Here is a 24,774-nt window from a genome sequence, read left to right as displayed (position 1 = left end):
CCACCCCACAACAAGTCAGGAAACCACAACAAAAATCGCATACCACAACGCCACACAACACTCATTATCAAACTGGTGTCAGATCTTGTTGTAATATATCAACACATCAAGTTTGGTTAAAATACTTTGTTATTTGTTCAAGTTATCGTGTGGACAACTACTGGACGGACGGACGGACATAAAGACAAAACCGAGATTACTTTGTCCGTCTATTACGAGGGAGAGAATGAGTGAGGATAAAAGGGGGGTGTAAGATATCTGATGATAGTGGTGAGGTGATGACCACAAGATAAGGTGTGTTTTTGTGTGTGTGTGTGTGTGTTGTGTGTGTGTGTTGTGTGTGTGAGTGTGTGTGGTAGAGTGAGTGATGGAGGTAGGTAGGTGGTGTGTGTGTGTACTGATACTCTCGACGCAGACAAGATGGCGATAATAGTGACAGTGATAGTGGAGGAAGATGGTGATGGTGACAGTGATGAGTGTTGGTTGGTGGTGATGGTGATGTTTGGTGGTGGTGACAGTGATAGTGTTTGGTGGTGTTGATGGTGGTGTGTGTGGTGGTGGTGACAGTGAGTGTTGTGTGGTGGTGATGGTGACGGTGTTGTGTGGTGAAGTGGGTGATGGTGACGATGTTGTGTGGTGGTGGTGGGTGGGCTGGTGTTGTGTGGTGGTGGTGGTGTTGCGTGAGTGTTGTGTGGTGGTGGTGATGTGGTGTGTGGTGGTGTGATGATGGTGACGGTGAGTGCTGTGTGGTGGTGTGACGGTGTTGTGTGGTGATGGTGACGGTGATAGGGTTCTGTGGTGATGGTGACGGTGATGGGGGTTCTGTGGTGATGGTGACGGTGGTGTTGTGTGGTGATGATGGTGATGGTGACGGTGTTGTGTAGTGATGGTGACGGTGATAGTGTTATGTGGTGATGGTGACGGTGTTGTGTGTGGTGGTGATGGTGGTGTTGCGTGGTGGTGGTGACAGTGTTGTGGTGGTGATGATGGTGTTGTGTGTGTTGATGGTGTGTTGTGTGGTGGTGGTGATGGTGAGGTGATGAGTGTTGTGTGGTGGTGATGATGGTGACGGTGATGGTGTTGTGGTGATGGTGGTGTTGTGTGGTGGTGGTGTGGTGACGGTTTGTGTGGTGGTGATGGTGGTGTTGGTGTGTGGTGACGGTGTTGTGTGGTGTGGTGGTGATGGTGACGGTGATAGTGTTGTGTGTTGATGGTGTTGTGGTGGTGGTGATGGTGATGGTGTGTGGTGATGATGGTGATGGTGTGGTGTGGTGGTGATGGGTCTACCCCAATTGGTCTCAATTAGGTGTGGCGGTGGTGGTGGGAGGGTGGAGGAAGGAGGTGAGGGAGGAGGAGGAGAGAGATGTAAAGGTGGGGGATGAAGGGAAGGAAGGACGGAAGGAAGGAAGGAAGGAGGTGGTGAATGTAGGAAAGAAGAAAGAAGAGAAAGTGCGGACTAATTCCTCTTTCCTACAAATTATTACACACACACACACACACACAAAACACTATCTCCATCTTGGATTCGAACACCTCTCAAAACCCCTACAGGAGAGGCGTGTGTGTGAACTGTGAAGGCCACCTGAACCTCCTCGCCCACGCCACTTCAAAACAATGGATCAACACCTAATCTAATTCTCTTGCTGTGGATCCTTTATATAAGAAGGTGGTAGTGGTAGTGGTGGTAGGTTGACTGTGTGGCGCGACTCTTACCTAACAGACACTCATTTGACTTTTTTATTTACGTTTAGATTCTCGCTTGACTTTGTATTGCGACTCTTACCTAACAGACACTCATTTGACTTTTTTATTTACGTTTAGATTCTCGCTTGACTTTGTATTGTGACTCTTACATTACAGACATTCATTTGACTTTTTTATTTACGTTTAGATTCTCGCTTGACTTTGTATTGTGACTCTTACATTACAGACATTCATTTGACTCTTTTATTTACGTTTAGATTCTCGCTTGACTTTGTATTGTGACTCTTACATAACAGACATTCATTTGACTTGTTTAATTACGTTTAGATTCTCGCTTGACTTTGTGGTGCGACTCTTACCTAACAATCATTCATTTGACTTGTTTAATTACGTTTTGATTCTCGCTTGACTTTGTATTGTGACTCTTACATAACAGACATTCATTTGACTTGTTTAATTACGTTTAGATTCTCGCTTGACTTTGTATTGCGAGTCTTACATAACAGACATTCATTTGACTTGTTTAATTACGTTTAGATTCTCGCTTGACTTTGTGGTGCGACTCTTACCTAACAGACATTCATTTGACTCCATGTTTACTTACGTTTAGACTCTCTTTTGATTTTATATATCTTTAAAAAAATCATCTGTAGTTCAGTTCAGACGCTGTTTTGATTACGTGAGAGTCAAGAATTAGGTTAATGTTAGACGCTCACTTGACTTAGTATAACGGGAAGATGTCACTGTTGGGTCACGTATTCAGACGAACTGTGACGCAAAATAATGAAAATTAAGACGTTCATTTGACGCACTGAACCAAGGTGCGAGTTGATTGGTCAAAAGTGCCAGTGCCTTGATGATGATTGGACGAGAGCGCCAGTACCTAATTGGTCAAAAGGTGGATTCAAGCTCTATTTTCCCTCCATAACTCTCTAAAAAGCCACAAACTCTACGAACCCACTGAAACGCCACAATAAACTCCACAAACCCACTGAAACGCCACAATAAACTCCACAAACCCACTGAAACGCCACAAACCCACTGAAACTCCACAATAAACTCCACAAACCCACTGAAACTCCACAATAAACTCCACAAACCCACTGAAACGCCACAATAAACTCCACAAACCCACTGAAACGCCAATAATAAACCCTACAAACTTCCATTGAAATGCCACAATAAATCTACAAAACCTACTGGAACGCCAATAAATTCCATGTTCTACTGAAACGCCACATACAATAAATTCCATAAACCTACTGAAACGCTAAGCACAATTCCACAAACCCACTGAACGCCACAATAAACTCCACAAACTCATCAAACGCTACAACAACCTACAAACCTACTGAACGCTGCTACAATAAATTCCATAAACCTACTGAAACGCCACAATAAACCTCCACAAACCCATTGAAACGCTGCTGCACAATAAACCCACAAACCTACTGGAAACGCCACAAACCCATCGAACGCCGCCACAATAAACGCCACAAACCCACTGAAACTCCACAATAAACTCCACAAACCCACTGAAACTCCACAATAAACTCCACAAACCCACTGAAACGCCACAATAAACTCCACAAACCTACTGAAACTCCACAAACGCATAAATTCCATAAAGGCACAAAAGTCTACATAATGGCACAAAAGACCCCACAAGACGCTCCTTAAACACCAAACAAAGCGTGTAGGCCACAACATCAGCCTGGAGCGCCACAATAATATCCACAAACAATTCAACAACACCATAAAGGCCTCTACTAAATGCCACATTAAACCCTTAAGGCCAATAACAGCGTGTAACATGAGAACACAAGAGATGGCCTGTAAGATGGGGGGAGAGGAAGGGGGAGGAAGGGGGAGGAAAGGGAAGGGCAAGGGGAGGGAGGGAGGAGGGTAAGGGGATTGGGGGTGGGGAAGGGGGGGAGGACGGAGGGGAGGGAACGAAGAAGAGTAAAGGAGGAGAGGAAGGAAGGAAGGAAGGAAGAAACGAGAGAGAGATGAGGAAAGGAGGGAGTAAATAAGGGAGAGGAGGAAGGAAGAGTTAAAGAGGGAAGGAGGAAGTAAAGGAAAAGAGATGGAGGGAGAGAAAAGGAGGGAGGGAGGACCTGGACAAGCACCGCCCAGACAGACAGACACACACACTCAGTTTCCCCCGTGTCACTGCAATGAAGATGGATGGCAACGGGCGTGTCCACTGTCTCCCTCCCTCTCCCTGTACCCCTCCCTCCTCTCACACTCCCTATCTTCCTCACCCCTCCCTCTCTCCCTCCCTCTCCCTGTACCCCTCCCTCCCTCCCTCCCTCTACCTCTCCCCGTCTCCCGTCAACCCCTCCCTACTTACCTCTTCCCCCAGCCTCATCTCCTCCCTTCTCTCTGTCACTCTTGCTCAACGGGACAGGAGGAGGAGGAGGAGGAGGGCAGTGGTCAGGGTAGGGGGCACAACACAAGGTCAACCTCGAAGGAAAACTCACCTCAAGTCTCATGTCAACAACAACTTCCCGCCAAAATAGGCAATAATAATATCGCGCAAAAATATTCAGTCACAATTTCGTGCCAAAATATTAACAAAATCCGGAAACCCTAAGAAAAAAAAGACTAAAGTAAAAATAAGTAAAAATAATAATAATAATAATAGTATCATGACAGAAAATTGAGGGAGAGAGACAATAGACATTAGGAGTTATAAAAGGCCAGACAAGGGTGTGTCAGTGTTCTGTGAAGGAAGGAGGTCGAGATGTGTTACCGGGAAGCGCGCCAAGCTGCTCCCGCCCGTTACTGGAACACAACAAGCTTGATCTCACCCCTGACAAATACGTTCTCTTAAAAAAGATAATAATAAATGGTTTTTTTATTACTTCTGTGTAATAGTGTTTATTTATTTTGTTTTATTATTAATGTTGACTATACCGAGTTTTAGAAGGGGTTCAGGGGTTCGGTTGTGGGTTTTAAGACGTGAGTTCATTTTTTTGTACTGGTGTTGGTTTAATAATAATAATAATAATAATAATAATAATAATAATAATAATAATAATAATAATAATAATAATGAAAATAATAATAAACTTAATAAAAGTAGATCTGCGGCTCAACTAACTCAACACAGCTAGGATAGCTACTTATGTATTAGGATATTTAATATTAAGGTAATAAAATGGTGGCGAAGGTGTGGCTATTGGGGGAGGCTGGAGGCCATTTGAAAAAAAACAATAATAATAAGAACAGTAATAGCAGTAGTAGTAGTGTTAACCCAGAACAGTAAAAGCCACAACTTCTGGGAAGCAGTATTTGTGGTGATGGTTTAACCTGCTGAGAATGTCCAAGTCTTTTCCGAGAGAGAGTGTGTGTATGTATGTATGTATGTACACCTGTGGTGTAATGGTCAGTATGCTCGCCTCGCAAGCGAGCGGACCAGAGTTCGAACCCCAGGCTGGGTGAAACTATGGTCAAGTTTCTTTATGCCATTTGCCTGTCTACCCAGCAGTAATTGAGGACTATTCCTTGACACTGGCTCATGCACCTTGATAACTCATCTTCTACACCTTAAACACTGGGTCATGCAGCTCGTTAACTCAGGGTGTGGTTGTTGTGTTAGCGACAGCTTCTACACCTTAAACACCGGGTCATGCAGCTCGTTAACTCAGGGTGTGGTTGTTGTGTTTGGTAAACACCGGGTCATGCAGCTCGTTAACTCAGGGTGTGGTTGTTGTGTTTCTACACCTTAAACACCGGGTCATGCAGCTCGTTAACTCAGGGTGTGGTTGTTGTGTTAGCGACAGCTTCTACACCTTAAACACCGGGTCATGCAGCTCGTTAACTCAGGGTGTGGTTGTTGTGTTGGTGACAGCTTCTACACCTTAAACACCGGGTCATGCAGCTCGTTAACTCAGGGTGTGGTTGTTGTGTTGGCGACAGCTTCTACACCTTAAACACTGGGTCATGCAGCTCGTTAACTCAGGGTGTGGTTGTTGTGTTGGCGACAGCTTCTACTCCTTAAACAAATTCACGCCTCGGTGGCCCTTGGGCCGGCTATACGAGGGACAACTATTACACTGTAGAGAATACCAAAGAAAATTATCTCTATCTATCCACCTACAGCGTTATTTCCTGTTAGTGGACAACAGGAAATAGACGCGAATTAACCCCTTGAGCACGAAAAGGCTAAACCATTTTCCTGTTAAACCATCGTCCACCGAGCTAAACCATTATCTTATCATCGTCCACTGAGAGTTACACCAATGTCCTCAAAAGGTTAAGCCATCGTCCTCAAAGGGTTAAACCATCGTCTTCAAAGGGTTAAACCAACGTCCTCAAAGGGTTGAACCATCGTCCTCAAAAAGTTAAACCATTACCCTGTTAAACCATCGTCCTCAAAGGGTTAAGCCATCGTCCTCAAAGGGTTAAGCCATCGTCCTCAAAGGGTTAAACCATCGTCCTCAAAGGATTAAACCAACGTCCTCAAAGGGTTAAACCATCGTCCTCAAAGGGTTAAACCAACGTCCTCAAAGGGTTGAACCATCGTCCTCAAAAAGTTAAACCATTACCCTGTTAAAAACCATCGTCCTCAAAGGTTAAACCATCGTCCTCAAAGGAGTTCGCTCAACGTCCTCCAAAGGCTTAAACCATCGTCTTCAAGGGTTAAACCAACGTCTCGAGGGTTGAACCATCGTCCTCAAAAAGTTAAACCATTACCCTGTTAAACCATCGTCATCAAAGGGTTTAACCATAAATCCTCAGACTTAAACGATACTCAAAAGTGTTAAAGCATGCTCTGTTTAATCCTCTGTTTTCATGGCCAGGTTTCCGTTATCGGCTCTTCAACAGGAGTCTCGACAATGAAAAAAGTAAACAGAAACTTTCAATAAATAACTCAATGAGGCAGTGAGGGTTGGGAGGTTGGGGTTGGGAGGGAGGGGTGAGGAGGAGGGTGGGAGGAGGTTGGGAGGAGGTTAGGAGAGGTTGGGAGGGTAGGAGGGAGGGGTTGGGAGGGGTAGGAGGGAGGGTAGGAGGAGAGGGGGAGGGTTGGGGGAGGGGGACCCAGAGGGTTGGGGGAGGGAGGGTTGGGGAGGAGGGAGTTGGGGGAGGAGGGAGGAGTTTGGGGAGGGGAGGTAAAGGGGTGGGGAAAATGGGATGGGGAGGAGGTGGGGGTAAGGAGGTGGGGTTAGAGTTGAGGAGGGATGGGGAAGGGAGGAGGGGGGAGGAGGGGGAGGAGGGAGGGGGAGTGAGAGTTGTAGACAGAGAATAAGATGGATTATTAATAAACATGTGTGCAGTGCTTACCATTTTTACACACACACACACACACACACACACACACACACCTAATTATATACACTATTTCCTACCACAATTGCAAAACATACAAGTCGAGAACAATCACAATTACCACAATCACCTTCATAACAACTATTAAAACAACCAAAATTACACACCACTGTCAATACACCAACCACAACTACCACCATCACTGACAACACAACTACCACGACAACCACTGACAACACAACTACCACAACAACCACCACCAATGACAACACAACAACCACCACCAATGACAGCACAACTACCACAACAACCACCAACGCTGACAACACAATTACCACAACAACCATCATTACTACCAAAACAAGTACACCAACCAACCACCCACAACACATCTACCACAACTACCACAAGCTACCCTTTCACAACTACCACAAGCTACCCTTTCCAGTGAACACCTGACCTTGATAAGAGACCGGACAGGTATGGCGGGGCCTTCACACCTTACATACAACGAAACAAACAATGAACTTTGGAGCTTCGCCACACACACACACACACGACCCAGGCAGCGAACTACAGAATGGGTATAGAATCCCTAGAAAGAATTCAGAGGAGAATGCCAAGACTAATCCCGGGCATTAGGAACCTTGAGTACAGAGACAGGTTAAAGCTTCTTAATTTGCACTCCCTTGAGAGACGTAGAGTGAGGGGCGATATGATAGAGGTGTATAAATGGAAGTCAGGGCTAAACAAAGGGGACATTACAAAGGTACTCAAACTATCCAACCAGGAGCGAACTCGTAACAATGGCTTTAAATTAGACAAATTTATATTTAGGCGCGAAGTTAGGTAAAAGCCTGGTTTGGAAACAGAGTAGTGGATGAGTGGAACAAGTTACCAAACAGCATCAATAACTGGAACACGCTGGATAGCTTCAAACATAGGGTGGATGAGCGATAGGGGTTGGGTGTAAACGGGACTGTCCAGTATGGGCCAATAGTTACTGTTTCCTTCAGTCTAATGTTGTTATCCTACCCTCCCCACCTGACCACCAACAAAAGGAATCCTTGCATGGTACACCTCCCTCCCCCCCCTCACCCCCAACCATCTACCTGGGCATGAATATCCTCCCTCACCTCTCCTCCCCCACCTCCATCCTCTACACTCTCTCCCTCACCTCTCCTCACTTGCATTTCCTTCCTTCCCCCCTCTCATCCCCCCTCCCCATCTCCTCACCTAAACCCCCTCTCCTTCCCCCTCTCATCCCTCCTCCCATCTCCCTCACCTAACCCCCCTCTCCTTCACCCCTCTCATCCCTCCTCCCATCTCCTCACCTAACCCCCCCTCTCATCCCTCCTCCCATCTCCTCACCTAACCTCCCCCCTCCTCACCTCTCTCTCATCCACCTTCCCCTCACCACTCTCCTCCCTCCCTCACCCTGGCGGAGCACCAATCACCAGCACTTCCCTTCAGCGTGAGGTAGAGGAACCACACATCCGTGGCAGGTATCCGTCCTTATTTCACCTCCCCGCCTGTCCACCACCCCCGCCTGTCACCACCCCGCCTATCCACCACCTCCGCCTATCCACCACCCCCGCCTGTCCACCACCCCAGCCTGTCCAGCCCCCTATGTCCACCTCCTCCGCCCATCCACCACCCCCGCCTATCCACCACCCCCGCCTGTCCACCACCCCGCCTGTCCACCACCCCGCCTGTCCACCACCCCAGCCTGTCCAGCCCCCTATGTCCACCTCCTCCGCCTATCCACCACCTCCGCCACCCCCCCCGCCTGTCCACCACCCCCCCTATCCACCACCTCCGCCTATCCACCACCCCGCCTGTCCACCACCCCAGCCTGTCCCCCCCATGTCCACTCCTCCGCCCATCCACCACCCCCCGCCTGTCCACCACCCCCGCCTATCCACCACCTCCCTCCACCACCCCCAGCCTGTCCACCACCCCAGCCCATCCACCACCTCCGCCTATCCACCACCCCGCCTGTCCACCACCCCAGCCTGTCCACCCCCATGTCCACCTCCTCCGCCTATCCACCACCCCGCCCATCCACCACCTCCGCCTATCCACCACCCCGCCTGTCCACCACCCCAGCCTGTCCCACCCCCCATGTCCACCTCCTCCGCCTATCCACCACCCCCGCCTATCCACCACCTCCGCCTGTTCCACCACTCCCAACTATCCACCATCCCTGCCTGTCCACCACCCCCGCCTGTCCACCACCCCAGCCTGTCACCCCCCCTATGTCCACCACCCCGCCTATCCACCTCCGCCTGTTCACCACTCCCAACTATCCACCATCCCCGCCTGTCCACCACCCCGCCTGTCCACCACCCCGCCTATCCACCTGTTCCACCACTCCCAACTATCCACCATCCCCGCCTGTCCACCTCCTCTCCCTAGACCACCTTCACCCTCCGTCCATCACCTCTCCTTGCCTGTCTAACCCTCCCCCTCCAAACAACGCGACAGGTGTGTGTGAGACAGAACCCAGCTCGTGCGATAGATGACAAGTAGCCCTGACCGCACCTTCAACCAAGCTTTATGCCATTTAACCGTCCGCTTATACCCACACAGACAAACAAACGCCGTCACTTCTCTTCTTATCCCTCTCATCGTCTCCTTAACACATAATAGGTGGGGATATATATAGTCAACGCCTTTACCTGTCTGTCTGTGTCTCTGTCTGTCTGTCTGTCTGTCTGTCTGTCTGTCTGTTAGCTATTTCTCAGACAAGACTCGACGGGTTATTATTCAATTCGCTCATTGTCACTCTATGAAATGGGTTGTTAGGTTAGGTTAGGTTAGAGAAGGTTGGGTTGGGTTGGGTTGGGTTGGGTTGTAGGTTGGTTGTTGTTGGGTTGTTGTTGGGAGTTAGGTTAGTTGGTTGAGTTGGGTTGGGTTAGGTTAGAGTTAGGTTGCTGGGTTGGGTTGGGTTGGGTTGGGTTGGGTTGGGTTGGGTTGGGTTGGGTTGGGTTAGGGTAGTAGGAGAGAGAGAGAGAAAGAGAAAAGAACCCACTATTTTCTGTACATAATCTATTCTTAACTATCATCATTACGCAGTTAATTGAGGTAAACGACAGTAGACCAATTAAGATACGACCACAATCACCCACCAGAAAATTTAACTTACGAACCTTTCAGAACCCAAAATCCTGCAAACTAACCTAACCTAAACTAACCTAACCTAACCTAAACTAACCTAAGCTAAGATAAGCTAAGCTAAGCTAACCTAACCTAACCTAACCTAAGCTAACCTAAGCTAACCTAACCTAACCTAAGCTAAGATAACTGGTGTAACCAATTAATGTATCTAAGATGTTTAATAGTCTCTCAGTGTAAGTGTATTGATACTGTAGTGACGTCAATGTATGTTTTGGTTTTACGACGTCATTGTGTTTTGGTGTTATGACGTCATTGTGTTTTGGTGTTATGACGTCATTGTGTTTTGGAGTTATGACGTCATTGTGTTTAGTTAAAGGAGTTTGCTCGTAAGTTATGAGGAAAGTTTGGCGTGTGTGTGTGTGTGTGTGTGTATGTGTGTGTGGTTTAGTGAATGTAGAGCATGTCTGTTTTTTCCCGCCAAACATACATACATACATACATACCTACCTACATACATACATACATACATACAAACAGAACACAATAAATACACACTCTCCACATAATACCCCCCCCCCCCACACACAGGAAGGGCGTATCCCGTACACCAGCTCAACATTTCACGCTTCTCACTTAAATGATTATAACTCAATGCTATCACCTGAAGGTTAACCACCCTAACGCCAGCTTAACCTAACCTAACCTAACCTAACCTTGTATAACCTAACCAAAGCTTACTTAATCTTGCCTTACTTAGCCTAACCTAACCTAACCAACCTAATCTAATCTAAACTAGCCTGACCAACCTAACCTAACTCCAACCTAACCAAACGCTAACCTAACCTAAACCCTTTGACCATCAGGTGAAATAAGCACAGGTGATTAATAATTCTCAGGTGACCTCCGGCATAACGAGGTGACAGACACACACAAGAGATGGACAATAATTTAATGTTTCACTGGCCTCCATTCCCCCCTCCCATCCCCCTAACTGCATTCCCCCCCTCCCCCCCCCTCCTTTCCATCATAACACAACCGGATGTTTCCATTTCCCCCTCCATGATGTGGTGTATTGTGAAGGTCCAGTGCGGTAGTGACTATGGTGGTGATAATGACAGGTCTGGCGTCATAGTACAGGTCTGGCGTCATAGTGCAGGTCTGGCGTCATAGTGCAGGTCTGGCGTCATAGTGCAGGTCTGACGTCATAGTGCAGGTCTGGCGTCATAGTGCAGGTCTGACGTCATAGTGCAGGTCTGACGTCAGAGTGACGTCAGAGTGCAGGTCTGACGTCAGAGTGCAGGCTCCGACGCTGTCATAGTGCAGGTCTGGCGTCATAGTGCAGGCTCGACGTCATAGGTCTGACGTCAGTGCAGGTCTGGCGTCATAGTGCAGGTTCGGCGTCATAGTGCAGGTCTGACGTCATAGTGGAGGTCTGGCGTCATAGTGCAGGTCTGGCGTCATAGCGCAGGTCTGACGTCATAGTGTAGGTCTGGCGTCATAGTGCAGGTCTGGCGTCATAGTACAGGCTCCAATGTCATAGTGTGTCTGACGTCAGGAGGCAGGTCTGACGTCATAGTGCAGGTCTGGCGTCATAGTGCAGGTCTGGCGTCATAGTGCAGGTCTGGCGTTATAGTGCAGGTCTGGAGTCATAGTGCAGGTCTGGAGTCATAGTGCAGGTCTGGCGTCATAGTGCAGGTCTGACGTCATAGTGCAGGTCTGACGTCATAGTGCAGGTCTGACGTCATAGTGCAGGTCTGACGTCATAGTACAGGTCTGACGTCATAGCGGTTGGGGTGGAAATAAATAGGTTGAGGGAAATATTTTGACCCAGATTCTCTTTTGGGATCACCTGAAGAATCTCCTTCACTTGGGTTTAGTTCATCTTATGATTAACTAACCGAACGTTTCCTAACCGAACGTGTCGTAACCTAACGTGTTGTAACCTAACCGAACGTAACCTAACCTCATACCCCCAAATACTTAGGCGAAATAAGCTGGGGTTATGTTAGGTTTGGGTTAGGTTACTAAGGTTATTTTAGATAAGAACATAAGACCGGAGGAAACCGTAACTATTGGCCCATACTGGACAGTCCCGTTTACACCCAACCCCTATCGCTCATATATCCGTCCAACCTATGTTTGAAGCTATCCAGCGTGTTCCAGTTAATGATGCTGTTTGGTAACTTGTTCCACTCATCCACTACTCTATTTCCAAACCAATGTTTACCTATCTCGCGCCTAAATCTATATTTGTCTAATTTAAAGCCATTGTTATGAGTTCGCTCCTGGTTGGATAGTTTGAGTACCTTTGTTATATCACCTTTGTTTAGCCCTGCCTTCCATTTATACACCTCGATCATATCGCCCCTCATTCTCGAGGGAGTGCAAATTAAGAAGCTTTAACCTGTCTCTGTACTCAAGGTTCCTAATGCCCGGGATTAGTCTTGTTATTCTCCTCTGAGTTCTTTCTAGGGATTATATATCCATTCTGCAGTACGGTCACCAGAACTAAACTGTGTAATCCAGGTGTGGTCTCACAAGTGCAAGATACAGTTTTAGGATGACCTCGCTGGTCTTGTAACTAACACTCCTTTGTTTGAACCCAAGTACTTTATTAGCCTTGTTTCGAGCAAATACACATTGTTTACTTGGCTTAAGATTCCTACTTATCATTACTCCTAAATCTTTTTCATATTCGGATTTCTCTATGACATCGTTCTTCATCTGATATCTGGTTTCCCTGTTTACATCTCCTATACTGAGTACTTTACATTTGTCCACATTAAATTTCATCTGCCACTTTTCAGACCATTCGAAAAATTTGTTTAGATCTTCCTGAAGTTTTGCGGAGTCCTCGTCAGATTTAATTATACGCCCTATTTTAGTGTCATCAGCAAATTTACTTATGTTGCTGTCTACGCCTATATCTATGTCGTTTATGTATATAATAAATAGTAATGGTCCAAGTACTGAACCTTGGGGTACTCCACTAGTGACGTTACTCCAATCGGATTTAGTGCCGTTAATGCTCACTCGCTGTTTCCTATCCTGTAACCACGCACTAATCCATTTTAGAATATCAGATTAAGTTACGTAGACTTAGGTTAAATTAGATATTGTTAATTTAAACTAGATTAATTTAATTAAGATTAGGTTAGGTAAATTTAAGTTAGGTCAGCGTTAGGGTGTTTAATATCAAGGTAAAATAAATTGGGGGCTAATCCTCAGGTGATGACAAACGCATAGACACTTATTTTTACATATAATCAACAAAAACATAATAATAATAATAATAATAATAATAATAAAATAAAACTAAATAATAATAATAATAATAATAATAATAATAATAATAATAACTAGATTTTATTGAGTTTACTTGTACATCAAAACAACAGTGAAAGAAAAACAATAACATCCTCAGGCGACATCTTCGTTACACTAATAAAAAAGCGGAAAATAAAGGCGGGAAGGAAACATGACTTAATATAGACCAGTTTGTGAAAATAAAAACATTAAATATAGTTGTAGAAAAATTATTATTCTCCATATACCTTCCAAACGCGCGTAGTGACAAGCTGTTCTGACGTCACCACTTTTTATAACCGCTAAATACCCATAATTTTCATCTTATTTGGTCTAATTTCTACTCATTAACTGATTTACCAAAAATTTAAACATGTTTGTGTCTTTATCATTACCTAAGAGTGTGTGGTGCGCGCGTAATCCGACTCCTGGGAGCCCTGTGATTGGCAGACAATTGATCAATCAGCGGCGACCATGGGGGCGCGACGACCAATCACGGGTCAGTTATCTCCCACGTAAATCTTGCCCACTGTTGAGTTTGTGGGGGAAGTTGTTTACGTGTTGTGATGTCTACTATAACAACAACAACAATAATAACAATAATGATAGCAGTAATAATAATGACTAATAATAATAATAATAATAATAATAATAATAATAATAATAGCAGTAATAATAATAATAATAATAATAAAAATAATAATAATAATAATAATAATAATAATAATAATACCAGTAATAATAATACTTATAAAAAAATAATAATAATGACCTTAAAAATAATAATAATACTGCACTAACCTATTGGAGTCTATATAAGTGGTAATTAAAACTTTAATATTTCATTATACTATACGAGAGAGAGAGAGAGAGAGAGAGAGAGAGAGAGAGAGAGAGAGAGAGAGAGAGAGAGAGAGAGAGAGATTCTTCAGCACAGTATTGCCAACTTAAAGACTAAATTAATCCTGTTAGCAGCTGACACAGGATGCTACCAGCTCACACGGTTGCCAGTTTACCATTTCGTGTCCTCACTTATACTACTTTACATATAAATCTAAGTCACTTATTGTTATTCATTATCTACACTAACTAACCTGTAGGTGTGTTGATGCATAATTATTATTGTTTATTATACATTTAAAATTTTGTATTGTGTAAAGGGATAACAAATTATTATTATCATCAATATTATTATTAGTATTTTTATTATTGCTATTATTGTTGTTATTATTATTATTATTACTACTGCTATTATCATTATTATTACTTTTATCATTATTATCATTATTATTATCATTACTATTATTTTTATCATTACTATTATTATTATTATCATCATAGAAATTATTACAGTATTCTCAACAGTGTTACCACGTCCCAGTGTTCCTCCTGCAGTGTTGCCAGTCCCCGAGGTTGATGCTGAACTGCAGTGTTACTAATCCACACAATATTACCTTAACTACAATACTACGATAAATACATTAACTCTTTCCGTTCAGATTCTTAATTCCTTACCATACTTCTCACCTGATTGGCTAATAATGTAGGGACGACCTAACTTGACCTAACCTGACCTAAAATAACCTAACCTAACCACGACCTAACTTGACCTAACCTGACCTAAAATAACCTAACCTAACCACTGCTATATCCGGGCCGCCCCTCACCCCCGCTGGGCAGTAGATCAGATCACCTCTCTAGATGGTGATAGGATTGATGTTATCTTCTTATTGACCCCCGCTGATCAAGGCCCAGGGAGATAGCATCAATTGTCTTCTCTCTGTTTGTTTGTCAGTCAGTCAGTCCGTCCGTGCGTCCTCTTCGTCCGTGCGTCCATAAAATTCGTCCGTCCGTGAATCAGGTGGTACTTATGAATGCGGTAATATGAACAATCAACAACGGGATTTTAACGTATACAAAATGATACCAGACAGACAGACAGACGGACGGACGGACAAATTCTGACGAGACAAAACACACACACACACACACACACACACACACACACACACACACACACACACAGAAACGAACAAGCCAACAGAGACACCAGACTGGAGGTAGACAGGGAGGCACAAGACAGATAGACAGACAGACAGGGGGTGACGGGGGTTTAATAGAGACACAGACAGATTGGGTTGAGCGGCGGCGGCGGTGGTCATAACTAAGCCTCCGCCGCCACCATCACCATTAACACCACTATCATCATCACCATCACCGTTACCACCATCACCATTATCATCACCATCACCACCATCCTGTACCCTATTACTCTCGACACTTCCTATGTTGCTGAGTTTGTGGAGGATAAATGGTGGTATACTTGCAACTTGAGAATACTTAACCTAACCAAACCTAAACTAACCTAAACTAAACTAACCTAACCTAACCTAACCTGACCTAATCTAACCAAACATAATCCTAACCTGACTTGACCTAACCTAATATAACCTAATCCCAGCCTGACTTTACGAAATTTAACCTAATCTAACCTAATCTAACCAAACCAAACAAACTCTCTCCCATTCGCTTCATCACCTAATTTCCACATATAAAACATCCTTAATATATCCCTATATATAAAATTCTCTAATAAAACACATATATATAGTTATTATAAAACACATACAGTATAAAGTTTACAATACATATATAAGCAAATTTTCTCGCCATTTAGGGAAACAAAAGCGAAGTGGAGGTGACAATGGCCGCTAGATGGATGGTGATGATGCTGGTAGTAGTGGTAGTACTGGTGGTAATGGTGGTAGGTAGTGGTCAGCAACAGGAAAAGGTCCATAACTTGGTGGGGGTGTGTTAACGTCTCTCTATATGATGTGTGTAGTACTGTAGACGGGGGAGGTGGGGGATGGGGGGGGGGTGAATTCTGGGTAATGTTGACAAAAGGTCTCGCTCACAGCGTTTCCGACACTCATGAGGGGTTCGTTTTCAGGATCCGGATTCACTCAAGAGATTCGTATACAGCAGCCGGATTCACTCACGGGGTTCGCTTTCAAGAGACACGGGTTCGAGTCTGGTTACGGTCAGTCTCATTAATAATCCGTGACCTAAAAAATTAACCCTTCCATGACCTCAAATAATAAGGTCACCATCTCAAAAGGTCAAAGAGATTCACTAGTGCTAAAAAAAATACACATCAGGTCACTTCTCTTGTGACCTACTAAAGCCCAGATCCCATTTTCTTTACACAAATATGACACGGAGATATAAAAGTGTTATATCAAGTTTATAACGCTAGTCTAAGGCATAACTGTATTGTATTAAGCATCATAAAAATAATAATACAAATCTAAATAAACCTTTACGTAGGAATTCTCAAAAGTTGATAGACAAATCCAGTCCAGTCAATCTCTTAAGGGTTCAACTACGATGGTTTGGTCCTCTCTATACAGGTGTTTATGGTTCAAATTACAGTACACCTGTCTTCATTTATTAACACCTGTAAGTTATAAACCATATCCATATAATATCTTCAGTTCTACATGAATAAATAAATACCTGTATTTTGTACGGTTCCTCAAGGAGGATGCTGTGGCCTCTTGTGTTTAATAATAATAACAACACCAATAATAACAAAAATAGTAATAATAATAATAATAATAATAATAATAATAATAATAATAATAAACAAAAAATAGTAATAATAATCAATGCTAATACTAATTAGGCAGATATGACTTAACGACACCTTGTAACTAATTGGCAAAGACTACGTCACAGAATGCTCAATACGATGTGATTGGTTACAAGTCAGGCGGTTGTCAGTCCCTAAAAGGTCACAAGCTATCATGACCTGACCTTAACAGGCCACAAATTAATATGACTTCTCCTAACCTAACTTGACCAAACCAATCGTAACTTAACCTAACCTAACATAACCTAACCTAACTTGACCTACTTTAACCAAACCAATCGTAACTTAACCTGACATAACCTAACTTGACCTACTTTAACCAAACCAATCGTAACTTAACCTAACCTAACATAACCTAACCTAACATAACCTAACTTGACCTACCTTAACCAAACCAATCGTAACGTAATCTAACCTGACCTAACCTTAACGCTAAGAGGTGGAGGAGGGAAGGAGGGCAGTTGACCTCCCGGCAGTTCAGCACACACACAGGATACTTCAATAGTCTGCTCCTGTTTAAATGTCACCTCCTTGTCGTCCAAAAAATGCCACCACGTTATTATTATTTTTATTTTCACTCATTATTATTATTATCAGCTACTCATCCTATTATTAGTAGTATTAACCATTTATACCTATTATTATTATTTATACTACAGTAGTCATATTATTATTATTATTATTATTATTATTATTATTATTATTATTATTATGAGTTTCCTTAGTTAAAACGCCTCCCAGTTTCTGTTGATGGTGAACTAAAGTCAACTTGCACCATGACTTACTCAACAAAATATCTACCTATCTGTTATCTATCTATCTACCTAGTACACCTAACATAAAAACTCATTATCTATTACATTATACAAGAAGTCAACAACCTAACCTAACCTAACTTAACGTATCGTAACCTCTTACCATTTTTATTTACACACCTGGTAAGATTATTAAAAAAGTATAACAGATTCTCACAGCCTCAAGTTAACTGTGTGTGTGTGTGTGTGTGTGTGTGTGTGTGTGTGTGTGTGTCTGTGTGTGTGTGTGTGTGTGTGTGTGTGTGTGTGTGTGTGTGTACTTCACAGCGCCGCCGCCACTACCTATGTGAGATTGACGCAGTGTTTGAGGGGGCCGGCCGGTGTCCATGGTCTGCTGGATTCTCAAAGCTTCGTACACCAAATTTTCCCCTTCCTCTCTCTCCCTTCCCTTATCTCTCCTCCCTCCCTTCCCCTACCGCTCTCTCTCCCTCTTATAGGAGACGTGTGAACGCATCTGCCTGTCTCAGTCAAACCCAGGACACACAAAGATGGCCGTCGAGCCAGCACTGTGACTATACCTGATGTCTGCCCTTCATACACTCGGAAGGACAGACCACAAAAAACACACAACACTTACGAACGAATCTTTTGAGAATGGTTGAGGCAGGAAAGGGGTGCTTGGTGTCCCGCAAGGTAGGTTCTGGCTGCCCTAGGTGGTAATGATGGTGAGGGCGATGGTGGCTGATGAGTGATTTCCTTATTATCGAAGGGTTGGCTGGGTGGCTGGGAGGGAGGGAGGGAGGGAGAGCGACGCAGCTTCAACTCACCCCCTTCTCCCCTCCCCTCCCCTCCCCCTGGTGCTGGGGCCAGACGAAGCGACGCTCACCCATCTCATGAATGGAGGAGGAAGCAACACGTGTTTATGTTTATTGTGGGGGATGAATTTAATTGACACTACTGAACTGAGGAGGAGAAAATCAAGAGAACCTCCAGCCACCTGTTGGAGCACCACACCACCAACACAGACGCAGCGAGGTGACAAACGTGATGCGCAATACAGCCAGACAACACACACACACACACACACTTCCAGGACACCGTCAGTAGTCTCCCTCCCTCACAGCACCATCTATTATCTTGTAGGAGGTGTTTGTGTGTGGTAGAGGAGCCACAAGAGGCGGCCATCATAACGAGTGAACCAGTCCGAGGTGTAGGGGGAAGAAGAGAGGCTGGGTCGAACGAGGCCCTCTCCTCCACCCAACGCACCCACCGGATACACTCGTTACTGCCCACATTGTCGCCCTCCCACCCACACCTCCCTCTCTCCCTCCCACCCACACCTCTCTCTCCCTCCCACCCACACCTCCCTCTCACCCCCCTCTCTCTCTCTCTCCTACGGCTCTCTCATTGACCAACTTGGAGCAGTGATTTGTCATTTACTACCGGATGACTCCATCAGGCTGTCCACCCCTTTTTCTAAACTTTAAATGGCCGCCACTCACCCTCACACACCCAGCAGTTTTAAATACTGACTATACTGTAGCTTCATTCACCACCCAGTCGCTCCCCCACACACCCAGCCGCTCCCCCACACACCCACCAGCCGCTCCCCCCTACAACCTTCGTGTACCGTGCCATTACGCGACCAAAATATACCATTATATACGCTTATGTACTCTCTCTCTCTCTCTCTCTCTCTCTCTCTCTCTCTCTCTCTCTCTCTCACACCTATACTACAAAGAGTGAGACTTTTGAATGTACACAAACAAAACTCAACATACATACATACATTACCACCGAATAACGTACAAGAAACATTCATTTAGCTGTGTGTGCGCGCGCGTGTGTGTGTGTGTGTGTGTGTGTGTGTGTGTGTGTGTGTGTGTGTGTGTGTGTTTTAGCTGGGAACAATATGAAGTTTGATTGAATTAATTTTCTGTGAGTAAATGTGAAGTATACCTGTAACCTGTTAAGTACCTGTAACCTGTTAACTACCTGTAACCTGTTAACTACCTGTACCTGTTAACTACCTGTATTACCTGTATAAATAAACACATACAGTTGCCTACAGGTATTCGTACACAATAAAGGTTCTTCCGTGGGTCAAATTATATATCTGGTAACACTTGATCAGACACCTCGACACACGCAGTTGAGCAGTGTTACCAGATCCATTAGGGCGTAGTAACCTGTGATGTGGGCGACTGTACCTGTATACCTGTATACCTGTACCCGTAACTCTACCTCCACATCAGTTTCAGATTTTGTCTTCGTATTTTGGTATTTTATTTATGTTCTTTTAACACACGTATATATTAATTAGACTTAAGGTGTTGGGAGGTTAATTACTGTATGTACACCTGTTGATGTGTACATATCATCAACAGGTGTTAGACGCTGTGTACACCTGCTAATGTGTACATATCATCAACAGGTGTTAGCAGCTGTGTACACCTGTTGAGGTGTACATATCAACAGGTGTTAGTGGCTGTGTACACCTGCTAATGTGTACATATCATGTACAGGTGTTAGCAGCCGTGTACACCTGTTAATGTGTACATATATGCCGATCAACAGGTGTGAGGAGGCAATTAAGTACACCTGGACGAAGCTTTTGAGTCTCGTCAGCTGGTGTGTGTGTGACAATGGCGCCTCTAAACTGTTAATTGCGTTACTATTGTGGTAGTCTGACGCTTCCCCTCACCTCTCATCCTTCCCCTCACCTCTCATCCTTCCCCTCACCTTCCACCCTTCCCCTCACCTCTCTATCCTTCCCCTCACCTCTCCACCCTTCCCCTCACCTCTCCACATCCTTCCCCCACACCTTTCACCATTCCTCACCTCTCCACCCTTCCCCTCACCTCTCCACCCCTTCCTCCTCTCTATCCTTCCCTCACCTTTCACCCTTCCCCTCCTCTCACCCTTTCCTCACCTCTCACCCTTCCCTCACCTCTCATCCTTCCCTCCCACCCCTTTTCACCTTCCCCTCCTCCCTCCACCCCTTCCCCTCACCTCTCTGCCCCTTCCCTCACCCCTCCACCCCTTTCCCTCACCTCCCACCTTCCCCTCACCTCTCCACCTCCCCTCCACCTCCCCACCCCTTCCCTCACCTGTCACCCTTTCCCTCTCACCTCTCATCACCTCCCTTCCTCCCCATTCCTTCCATTTCGCCCCTCCTGCTCCTCCCCCTTTGTCGTCACCCCCTCATACTCCCTACCCACACCTTTTTCCCCCTCACTACCCCTCCACCTTTCCCCTCATCGCTCCTACCCTTACCTCCACCCTTTCCCCTCCCCTATCTCCACTACCCTTCCTCCCCTCCCTCCCCACCCCCTTCTATCTACCTCAGATAGATAGATATAGATACTCAAATAGATACGGCATATAAGCAATAGTAAACGTAACAAAAACAAACAATAACAACAACAACCAGAAGTAACAACAAAAACAAACAATAACAACAACAACCAGAAGTAACAACAAAAACAGAAGCTAAGTTAAATTCACTAAAAATTAACCATTTATTGAAATTCTTCCTTACACTTGGCTACAGTATTCATCCATGTATGTATGTACAGTATGTATTTCAACCTAACTATATAATCAACTGTATTACTTCATCTATCTGGTATATATATATATATATATATATATATATATATATATATATATATATATATATATATATATATTGATAAAATCACACCGGGAAAAGGGAAACAATGGGGCACCTTAGCTTTCGTCTTTATTCAAGACATCTTCCAGATGTCTTGAATAAAACAACTAAATTCCAAATGACCTATCAAACTATCTCATCACGTTTTTATTTGTGGATTTACATGAAATATATATATATATATATATATATATATATATATATATATATATATATATATATATATATATATATATATATATATATATATATAAAATTAAACCCAAAATAATACAGAAATTAATTGCTATCACTAACACTACTCCCAAGAGATAGAGAGATAAGTGTTTACATACAAATGGTAGAAAACTTTGTAAACAAGGAAGGTCGACAATACACTAGTAACCCCTCCACCCGTTCTCTCTCATGTTTTCCCGCCAAAAGAAACTCCCGCGCAATATTTCAATTATTGTCTTGTGTTACCTTACCTTACCTTACCTAACCTAACCTAACGTAACCTAACCTAATCTAACCTACTCTAATGCCCCCAGGTAGCCTTAGGGTGTCTATTCTTCAGGTGAAATAAGCTAGGGTGTTTAATCTTAAGGTGATTGGCCAATATCTACCGTACGGAAATCTGACGAGCTGCTTCAGATTAACCGTATGTGAATCACCGGGATTTACCATGTGAGGCTTCTTAATCCCATCCACCACTAAACCTATTAAATCCGAAATCCTACTTTTAGTGACCAGGGAGAGAAGTCAGGAGGAAATTCTTACCTCCTCCCCTCATCTCCTTCCTGTCTTCCGCCCTCACCTAACCCCCTCTAACCCCTCACCGACTCCTCTTAAGTCTCTATGATAAATAACACTTTTCCTTCCTTAAATCCCATCTGCTCTCTCTCTCTCTGTCTCCCTCTTAGGTTAGCTTAGAGTTTAATCATCAGGTGAAACAAACTGGGGTGCCTAATCTTCAGGTGACCCCCGAGGAGAGAGAGAGAGAGAGAGAGAGAGAGAGAGAGAGAGAGAGAGAGAGAGAGACCTTCCACGAGTACAGTAAAGGATGCAGCGTGGTCGTTCATGTCAACAGAGAAGAGACGGCTCCTGAGCATCACACATAACCTCATCACCAGCTATGGGCACCACACCACGGCCAGCTAGCTGTATGGCCTTCACAAGTGAGAGGAGTTCATGTCTGACAAAAATTGTTTAACTGTTTTCAATTCAGTGGATGATGGGCACGATTATGTGGAAGGAAATATTCTAAAATGGATTAGTGCGTGGTTACAGGATAGGAAACAGCGAGTGAGCATTAACGGCACTAAATCCGATTGGAGTAACGTCACTAGTGGAGTACCCCAAGGTTCAGTACTTGGACCATTACTATTTATTATATACATAAACGACATAGATATAGGCGTGGACAGCGACATAAGTAAATTTGCTGATGACACTAAATAAGTATAATTAAATCTGACAGGACTTAAAACTACAGGAAGATCTAAAAAAAAAATCGCATGGTCTGAAAAATGGCAGATGAAATTCAATATGGACAAATGTAAAGTACTTAGTCCTAGGAGATGAAAACAAAACCAGATTAGGTTAGGTTGGATAAAGTAAGATTGGATTTAATTAAACTAACTCGGGTTAACTTTATCGTCAAGTCATAGCTCCAGTCACACACACACACACACACTAAACTGCACTTGCAACACTATCACTATGTATGTATGTATGTATGTATGTATGTATGTATTCATGTATGACTAATTCTCGAGACAATTAACCAAGGAACAGAGACATAAATACCAAACTAATCTACATTAATTAATTGTGATCAGAAGACTAATTCAATATAAACAGATACGTAACTAAGCAACCGGAGAGAGAGAGAGAGAGAGAGAGAGAGAGAGAGAGAGTACTTTCTAATTTCGACATGTACTGTACGTTTTTCTATACGTTCACCTACAGTAGTACAGCACATTACATAAGAACACTGTAGTCAAAGTATTACCGTGTAGACGAATGTTTGCCATGCCCGCGTCTGAGTGTGTTTTCATCTTTGACTTAATACAGACGTGCCTGAAAAAGACTTACTTCTTATACAAATGATCTCTCTCTCTCTCTCTCTCTCTCTCTCTCTCTCTCTCTCTCTCTCTCTCTCAATCTTTTCCCATCATTATTTCTCTCTCAGTATCTTTCTCTCTCTCTATCTTCTCTCTCTCTCTCTCTCTCTCTCTCTCTCTCTCTCTCTCTCTCTCTCAGCACCAACCCTAACTAACTGACCTCACTGACTAACGTTAATCCCCGGAAGGAAAGATTTGGGGGAAGTTGTAGTAGTGACCTGACTGAAGAGTATAAGAAGGAGGGAGAATGAGGAAGGAAGTAGGAGATGAGGGAGAGAGGAGGGACAAAGGTAGGAAGAAAGGGGAGGGATGGAAGGGAGAGGAGGGAAGGGGGAGGGAGGAGTGGAGGGAGGGAGGGAGGAGAGGGAAGTGAAGGAGGGAGGGAGGGAGGAGGGAGAGGAGGAAGCGAGAGAGGAGGAGAGGGAGGAGGAGGAAGGGAGGAGAGAGTGAGGGAGAGAGGAGGGAGGAGAGGAGGGAAGGAAGGAGAGGGTGGAGGGAGAGGGAGGGAGGGAGGGAGGGAGGGAGGGAGGAGGGAGGGAGAGAAGGAGGGGAGGAAGGAAGTAGGAGAGAGGAGGGAGAGGAGAGGAAGAAGTAGGAGGAAAAAGGGGGAGGAGGATGGAGGGAGGAGGAGGAGGAGGGGAGAGGAGGTGGAGGGAGGGGAGGGAGGAGAGAGGAGAGAGGAGAGGAGGGAGGAGGAGGGAGAGGAGAGGAAGCAGAGGAGAGGAGAGAGGAGGGAGGGAGGGAGGGGAGGGAAGGAGAGAGAGGAAGTGAAGGAGAGGAGAGGAGGGAGAGGAGAGGAAGTGAAGGAGAGGAGGGGAGGAGGAGGGAGGGAGGGAGGGAGGAGGAGGAGGGGGGGAAGGAAGTAGGAGAGGGGAGGGAGGAAGACAAGGTAGGGAAGAAGGGGAGGGATGGAGGGAGAGGAGGAAGTGAAGAGTGGAGGGAGGGAGGGAGGGAGGGAGGGGAGGAGGAAGTGAAGGAGAGGGAGGGAGGGAGGGAGGGAGGAGGGAGGAGGGAGGGGGAGAGGAGGGAGGAAGGAAGTGAGGGAGGGAGGAGAGGAGAGAGAAGACAAAGGTAGGAAGAAAAGGGGAGGATGGAGGAGAGGAGAGGAAGTGAAGAGTGGAGGGAGGGAGGGAGGGAGGGAGGGAGGAGGGGAGGGAGGAGGGAGGAGGGAGGGAGAGGAGA

General features: G+C 44.8%; 1 protein-coding gene across 3 annotated transcripts in view; it reads right to left on the bottom strand.

Annotated features, from left to right (window-relative positions):
- Positions 1-18,585, bottom strand: part of LOC121865038 (proto-oncogene tyrosine-protein kinase ROS-like) — a 73,879-nt gene extending 55,294 nt beyond the window's left edge. For 2 of the 3 annotated variants that reach the window (XM_042364355.1, XM_042364356.1), the window contains exon 1: positions 18,449-18,585. The gene's annotated coding sequence lies outside the window, so the exon portion shown is untranslated. The remainder of the gene's footprint in view (positions 1-18,448) is intronic. The other variant, XM_042364357.1, reaches the window with a different exon arrangement.
- Between the last annotated feature and the right edge of the window lie 6,189 nt (positions 18,586-24,774).

This window comes from Homarus americanus, unplaced genomic scaffold (genome assembly GCF_018991925.1).
Source record: "Homarus americanus isolate GMGI-L3 unplaced genomic scaffold, GMGI_Hamer_2.0 scaffold2539, whole genome shotgun sequence".
Lineage (NCBI taxonomy): Eukaryota > Metazoa > Arthropoda > Malacostraca > Decapoda > Nephropidae > Homarus > Homarus americanus.
The sequence above is the reverse complement of the archived record's forward strand: the minus strand, read 5'-3'. Positions and strand labels throughout refer to the sequence as shown.